This window comes from Balaenoptera acutorostrata, chromosome 2, assembly GCF_949987535.1.
Source record: "Balaenoptera acutorostrata chromosome 2, mBalAcu1.1, whole genome shotgun sequence".
Taxonomy (NCBI): Eukaryota; Metazoa; Chordata; class Mammalia; order Artiodactyla; family Balaenopteridae; genus Balaenoptera; species Balaenoptera acutorostrata.
This window is the reverse complement of record NC_080065.1, coordinates 9,731,386-9,739,334: the sequence shown is the minus strand read 5'-3', so window position 1 is coordinate 9,739,334 and position 7,949 is coordinate 9,731,386.

The window sequence follows — 7,949 nt, the reverse complement described above, 5'->3', positions numbered from 1 at the left end:
ATTAGTGAGATATGGAAGCAACCTAAGTGTCCATCAATAGATGAGTGGATAAAGAAGATGTGGCATTGTATATATATGTAAAATGAAATACTGCTCAACCATAAAAAAAGAACAAAATTTTGCCATTTGCAACAACATGGATGGACTTGGAGGGCATTATGCTAAGTGAAATAAGTCAGACAGAGAAAGACAAGTACTATATGATATCACTTATATGTGGAATCTAAAAATACAACAAACTAGTGAATATAACAAAAAAGAAGCAGACTCACAGGTACAGAGAACAAACTAGTGGTCACCAGTGCGGAGAGGGAAGGGGGGGCAGCATAAGGGTAGGGGATTAATAGGTACAAACTATTAGGTATAAAATAAGCTACAAGAATATATTGTACAGCATGGGGAATATAGTCAATATTTTATAATAAGTATAAATGGAGTATATCCTTTAAAAATTGTGAATCACCTGTACCTTATATAATATTGTACGTCGACTACACTTCAATTTAAACAAATCATTTTCTGACTTCTCCTAATGTCTTCATGGCTGTGTTTATAAATAGTGGATCATCTTTTCAAATTATTGAGTAAATTATGTTTTTTCTTTCTCCCATGCCATCACACTGTGCCCTTCAGTCTGGGCAGGAATAAGGAGCAGGGTCACAGCAGAGCCATTTAGGAGCCATGCCCCCCACCCACTACCCGCAGGCAACCTGCATGAAGTTTCCCACGTGCAGGGCTAATTGACATCTTCCTAAGGAGCCAGCCTATCCTCAGGCTCGGTCTGGGAGAAGGAAGCTGTGCTTTTTCTTGTAACAGGCGGAAGGGAGCCAGTGCAGGTTTCTCATCAGAGAAGCAGCGTTACTGATTGGTATCAAATAGAACAGTCCCACAGCAATGTGCATTACAGGTTGTTGGGAGGGAGGTTGAATTAATTAATTAATTTATTCATTTATTTTTGGCTGCGTTGGGTCTTCGTTGCTGCGCGCGGGCTTTCTTTAGTTGCGGCAAGCGGGGGCTACTCTTCATTGTGGTGCGCGGGCCTCTCACTGCGGTGGCTTCTCTTGTTGCAGAGCACGGGCTCTAGGCACACGGGCTCAGTAGTTGTGGCTCGCGGTCTCAGGAGTTGTGGCGCACGGGCTTAGTTGTTCCGTGGCATGTGGGATCTTCCCGGCCCAGGGCTCGATCCCGTGGCCCCTGCATTGGCAGGCGGATTCTTAACCACTGCGCCACCAGGGAAGTCCAAAGAGGGAGGTTTAGAAGGAAGAGATTTAGGAGACGTAACAGTGGAACAGAATGAGGATGAGGACTCGGGGGAAGGCTTGCCAGAGTGACAGGTGTCAGATTGGGGTGAGGGGTTACGAGGCCACCCCAGCTCGCTCTCAGGCACAGGAACCACTCACCCGCATATGGAGATTCACCTCTGCATAGACATGGGCTGCGGACCCCAGCTCACCTGCAGCTTCACCGGCAGACTTGGATCCCACTCCTGTTTTCTGCTCCTGCCACGGACCCCTATTCCAGTGACTTCATCAATTCCTGGAATTTCTAGAGATAGCTGTTCCTCTAATTGAGCTCCCTCTCGATCTATGTGAAAACAGATGCCAACATGCCTGCTCTGGCTGGACCTGGGCACCCACTCACCTGTTAAAGTAATGATGTGGCCGGGTGGTAATTGAGGTCAGCAAGCCTGGCTTCTTCTGTCCTGCCTAGACAGCGGCTCTGCCCTGCATTTTTACAAATGTTTGCTTAGAAGAAGGGGACACAACTGTAGCATTTGATCAGTTTGAAAAATCTTGAAATTCTCCAATTTCATTTTTGAACATCTGTTTCAAATGTGGGAGCCAAAGACACACTCAGGGCCTTCTGTGAGAGGAGCCTCTCTGTGTGATCGATTGTAATTTTTATTTTTATTTTTTTTTGCAAAAGTCTAAATAACATTCTAGGAAAAATTCTTTACAGAAGCACAGCTTTCTTGTTAGTCAGTTGAGGAAGATAGCATTTTATTTGGGGCAGAAATGCATATGAGCAAGAGACACTAATTTGAACTGCCCTTGAAGTCACAGAGCTTGTGGCTTGGTTACCATGGGAATCGCCCTCCCTCTTTCCTGGTGCACTTGTGACAACGAAAATGAACTGTTGCATTTTTACTTTGATCCCTATGCAGATACCACAGAGAACCTGTGTTCATGAACTTAAACAGAAAATCCATAGTGGCATTAAGTATTCCAATGCCTGGGTTTCACCCCTGGAGATTTCAATTTCCTTGTTTGGCCCTGGACACTGGAATATTTTTTAAAGCTTCTCAGGTTACCACAAAGCCCAGCCAAGATCATGAATCCCTGATTTAATGTGAGATAATTACTGAATGGCAAGCAATTGTTCCAAAAGTTTTTCTTTTCCTTTTAAATTAGTCCCTAAACTGATTATAAAAATAAGGCAGGGTAATTTCACTTCTGAGAGGATGGAGTAAGCGTACAAGTACGCATAATGTCTTTTTCTTCCCAACACATGAAAAGGCTGGACTTCTCTCCTCTTTTAAAAGTAGAGGTAGTGACTTGCTTTGGTCATTGATAAGTGAATGGAAGTGAAATAGGTTACTGCAGGTTAGAAGCTTTGAGGATCAATGCGTGATTTGCCACTTTTCCTTCTATCTATGTGGTAACTGCAAAACATGCACTGAGGTGAAGCTTTTGTCCGTTTGAACCTTGAATAACTATGAAGGGTACGGCATCCCTGTCAATCCACATTGGACAAGCGGTGCAAAATAAAACTTAGCCATCTTTAGCTACTGAGATTTGGGGATTACCTGTTACTGCAGCAAAACATAGTTTATTCTGACTTATACTCTATAACCCAACATCTGAAAACTTAAAATATTTTGTGCCCCACTGAAATTGATTCAGGACAATATGTGATGATGATAATTCTGATAGAATCAATGTGTTTTACTTATGAAAAAGATATATGTTCTTTTTTAATGTGTGACAACTATAAAACACCTTTATGACTTCGCTTGGCAATTTCTGGGACGTGGACAATGTGACTTATAGATTTCAATTTGTTCCCAAGTCTTCTGATTCTGAGGCTGAGAGCTGACAATACTGGGTTCTTTGGGGAAAAAATGGCTTTAAAGTGACAGCAGACAAATGTGCAGTGAGAGCTAATTTTACAATTTAGTGATCAGTGAGTTAGACTTCAAGGAGAGAATTTATAGAAATATAATAGAGTCAATTTTCCCCTTTGGGATTAAATTTTATTAGGTTTAACATTATAGGTTTGAGAAGTGTTATTATTTAATGCTTATGGCAATGAACTAGGTGAATGGCATTCAACTGAGCTCATATGCATAACCTTACATGAAAAATTAAAATAGCAAGGTTAAGGGTAGGCTGGGACAAAGTGAGCGAGTGGCATGGACATATATACACTACCAAATGTAAAATCAATAGCTAGTGGGAAGCAGCCGCAGAGCACAGGGAGATCAGCTCGGTGCTTTGTGTCCACCTAGAGGGGTGGGATAGTGTGGGAGGGAGGGAGACGCAAGAGGGAGGAGATATGGGGATATATGCATATGTATAGCTGATTCACTTTGTTATAAAGCAGAAACTAACACACCATTGTAAAGCAATTATACTCCAATAAAGATGTTAAAAAAATAAAAAATAAAATAAAATAGCAAGGTTGTTTAGCACAGCTGCTTGCTAATGAAGATACATTTCTAATGAAGATGATTATCTTATCAGGGAGAGCCACTTAAGGTTCTAAAGTCCAGAGGTGTAATATAGCCACCAAAGAAATAGGTAAACAAAGACAGCAAAACTGAGGAATTATTCCCAATCAGTTCCTGAACTGGTACAAATCTAAGTTGTTGACGTCAGGAACTGGAAGAAACTTCCACCTTCTGGGAATGGGAAAAGAAAGTTCTCCTAAAAGTGTCTTCTGGCTGCCGTTATCCTGCACTGATTTGAATTGGCAATTGTCGTGCCCTCTATCTAGACAAACCTTTCAAACAAAGCTCTATCTGGTACCCCTTCCTTTCCTGATACAATTTGTCATATATTTGCCATCTAGTTCATGTATTATAAAATAAGGCTTTGAAATACCAGTCATTCCTCAGCTGAACTTTAGAGTAACAGCAGTGACAGCAGCAAACACATCCTGTTTGTGTGCTTTTCTTGCTCGGAAGATACTAACATATTGTTTCCTGCCAGAGTCAAAGCAGGGCCTATATCTTGTCTGATAGCTGGAATGATAATCTTTTGATAGATTAGCAGAGGGATGGCTCAGAAGAAAAGGCGGACGCCAGCCACTGCTCACCTTTCCCAATAAGACCACTTGTCAAACCAGGGAGTATCCATCGGCGGCAGTCACACAGGTGTTCCCTGCTCCCTGACCCCATAAATACGCACAACATCAGAGGAGCAGGGACGCTGCACACTGGCAGGTTGGCTGTGGAGTGTGGAGACTGAGGTGTGGAATAGTGAGGGTTCAGGGTTTGCTATAGACTGAGTGTTTGTGTCTCCAAAATTCATACGTAGAAATGCTACCCCCTATTTTGATAGTGTTTGGAGTTGTAGCCTCTGGGAGGTGGGGGGTTGTTAGGTCCTGAGGGTAGAGCCCTCACGAATGAGATTAGTGTCTGATAAAAGAGACCCCAGAGAGGTCCCTTGCCCCTTCTTGCCATGTGCGGAAACATCAAGAAGTCTGCGGTCTATGAACCAGGGAGTGGGCTCTTACCAGACATTGAATCTGCCAGTGCCTTGATCTTGGACTTCCTAGGCTCCAGAATTGTGAGAAATCAATGTCTGTTGTTTATAAGCCGCCCAGTCTATGGTATTTTTGCTATAGCGGCCCAACAGACTAAGAAAGGTATTTGTGTGTTCTGCTATTTTTTGGCTCCTAAGTGCCCCTCCTCCTCTTCCTCCCTACACCATGTGCTGGTGGTGTCTGAAAGTAGCCCTTTTGCACAGCTCAGGAGGAGCACAGACAGGTCAACAACACCCCAGGTTAAACTGATGTAAAGTTCTGTAACAGACTGAATGGGAAAAGAAGTTGAAAAAAGAATAGATACTTATATATGTATAACTGAATCTCCTTGCTGTACACCTGAAACTAACACAACATTGTTAATCAACTATACTCCAATATAAAATAATTTTTTTTTTAAAGTGACCTTGTGTTGCCCCCTGGAGAAAAGAGCACTAATTCCATCTGAGTGTATGGGATGGTTTCAAGGAGGATGAGGTCAGTAAGTTGGGCCCTGGAAACAGAGTAGGATTTGAGTAAAGGCAGGGAGCAGGCCTTGGGGCTCAGGCAGGGGGCTGGGAAAGAGCAGGGACTTGGGTGGTGAGAAGCCCTGCAGGTCTCCTGTTTATAAACTCTCAGCAGGTCACATCTGCCCAGACAGCAAAGGGCACAGAGAGTAAAACCTGCATGAGTTTATGCTGCACCCCCCCTAAGAAAACTATGTCAGGAGAACAGTTATCAACTCATGGAACATAGGGCGGAAAGGGAATGGAAATCCATGGAAATATTTTTTTCTCTTCACAGTATTTTTCCACCTCTCCTTCAAGGCACTGCTTCTTCTGAAGGAGAGAGTCTTGAGCAGAGCACACATTCTGGGAAACATGCCTTTATTTTTATTTATTTATTTGTTTTTTTTTTTAACATCTTTTTGGGGTAGAATTGCTTTACAATGGTGTGTTAGTTTCTGCTGTATAACAAAGTGAATCAGCTATACGTATACATATATCCCCATATCTCCTCCCTCTTGTGTCTCCCTCCCACCCTCCCTATCCCACCCCTCTAGGTCATACCTTTATTTTTAAGTGAAACATTTTCTAAACAAATGTCACAATTTTGTTTGATGTTTGATGGCATTGGAGGGGTCTCATGTGTTCTCTTCAAATAATTGGATTTGTGTTTTTTCTTCAGCAAGTTCTGGGCTTTGCATCTGTTGCTGAGATAGGTCTAAGGTTGTCAGTTTCAAAGGTGAAAAGACTCCCCTTTAAAATTTCCATAAAACTCCTGTGTTGGAGCACCAGGTAAAATATATCATCACTCTATGACATTCTATAAAGAATTGTAATTTTCTAGTAAGGCTTATTGATGTCACTGTCAGCAACATAAAAACCAGGGGAAAAATTGTAAAAGGTCACCCAATTGCTTCTTTATATCTTGTCTCCAAAATGTACAATACCATTAGCATAAGTTAGGATTTAAAATTTAACTAAAAATTCCATTAGTCAGGTGTTGACAGCTTAGGCTTCCTGAGAACAGAGGCTTTAAAAGTTTGAGGTCAGGGCAAAAATATAAACTTTATAGGAGAACTCAACTTGAAATATTCAGTTTTTGCAGATGGAGCATGAATTGGTAAAAAGGGCAGATTTATCACATTAAATTAAAGATGGATATAATGCTCTTTCTCATTCCTCATGCCAACTGTTGTATTTTCTCAATTTGCTGCTGACTTTGACCTTCTCAATATCTATTCCCAGAAAGTTGGGGTAACTAGCCTTTCTGAATAAAGAATGGGGAGGCCTTACCATGTTCACCACCAATTTCTGTAAAAGAACAATTGTCAACTTAGAATTCTATACACAGCTTTTTTTTTAACATGAAAATGAAATAAAGACATTCTTAGGCAAACACAAGCAAAGTCAATCCATTGCAGCAAACTGAATGAAAAAAGTTAAATAAATCTCTTCAGGCTGAAGGAAAATGACAGTTCATAGAAACCTGTATCTTCATGAAGGAAGGTAAAGCAGCAGAAATAATAGTCATGTAATTAAACATGACAGACATTTAAAAACTTACTTTAAGGTTTAAAGAATCAATTCTCAAATTTTCTGGTCTGAAGACCCCTTTACATTTTTAAAAAATTGAGGATACTAAAGTGGTTTTATTTTTGTAAATTATAGCCATTAATATATTTAACATGTTAGAAACAAAAACTGAGAAATTATATATTATATTATATTACATATATAATATACTTGAAAATAACAAGAATCCTATACATGTTAACAAAACAAGATCCTTTTAAAGATATATAGCTATATTTTAAAACAAAAACATTAAAAAGAAGAATGGAACTGTTTTATGTTTTTGCAAATTTCTTTAATGTCTGAATTAAGAGAAGACAGCTAGATTCTCATATCTGTTTTGTATTCAGTCTGTTACAGTAACATATGCTACGTAGCCTCTGAAAATGCAAATATACTCTCATGAGAGAATGAAAGTAAAATGGTAAATAAGGTTTTAGAATTATTCTGAAAGTAGTTTCAATCTCAAGAACAACCCAAAAGAATTTTAGGGACTTAAAGAGTTCCTGGGTCAAAATTTGAGAAAATTTGATTTTGGAAAAAAATAATAACAAGGTACTATAGAGTTGATAATATATATAAAAGGATAAAATAGCACATAGGTTGGAAAGGAGGAGATAGAAGCACACTTTTGCAAGGTATTTGCACTCTACCAAAGCATTGTAATGCAATTTAAAGATAAACAATGAAAAGTCAAAATTATATATTAAAACCCAAGAACAGCCACTGGGGGAAAAAAGGAGAGAAAACAAAAATAAGAGAATTAAAGCTAATAAGGCAAAAGTGGAGATAAAGTAGAACATCAAAAGTTACTCACTTGATGTGGCACATATATACAATGGAATATTACTCAGCCATAAAAAGAAACGAAATTGAGTTATTTGCAGTGAGGTGGATGGACCTAGAGTCTGTCATACAGAGAGAAGTAAGTCAGAAAGAGAAAAACAAATATCATATGCTAACACGTATATATGGAATCTAAAAAAATAATGGTTCTGATGAACATCGGGGCAGGACAGGAATAAAGGTGCAGACATAGAGAATGGACTTCAGAACACAGGCAAGGGGAAGTGTAAGATGGGACGAAGTGAGAGAGTTGCACGGACATATATACACTACCAAATG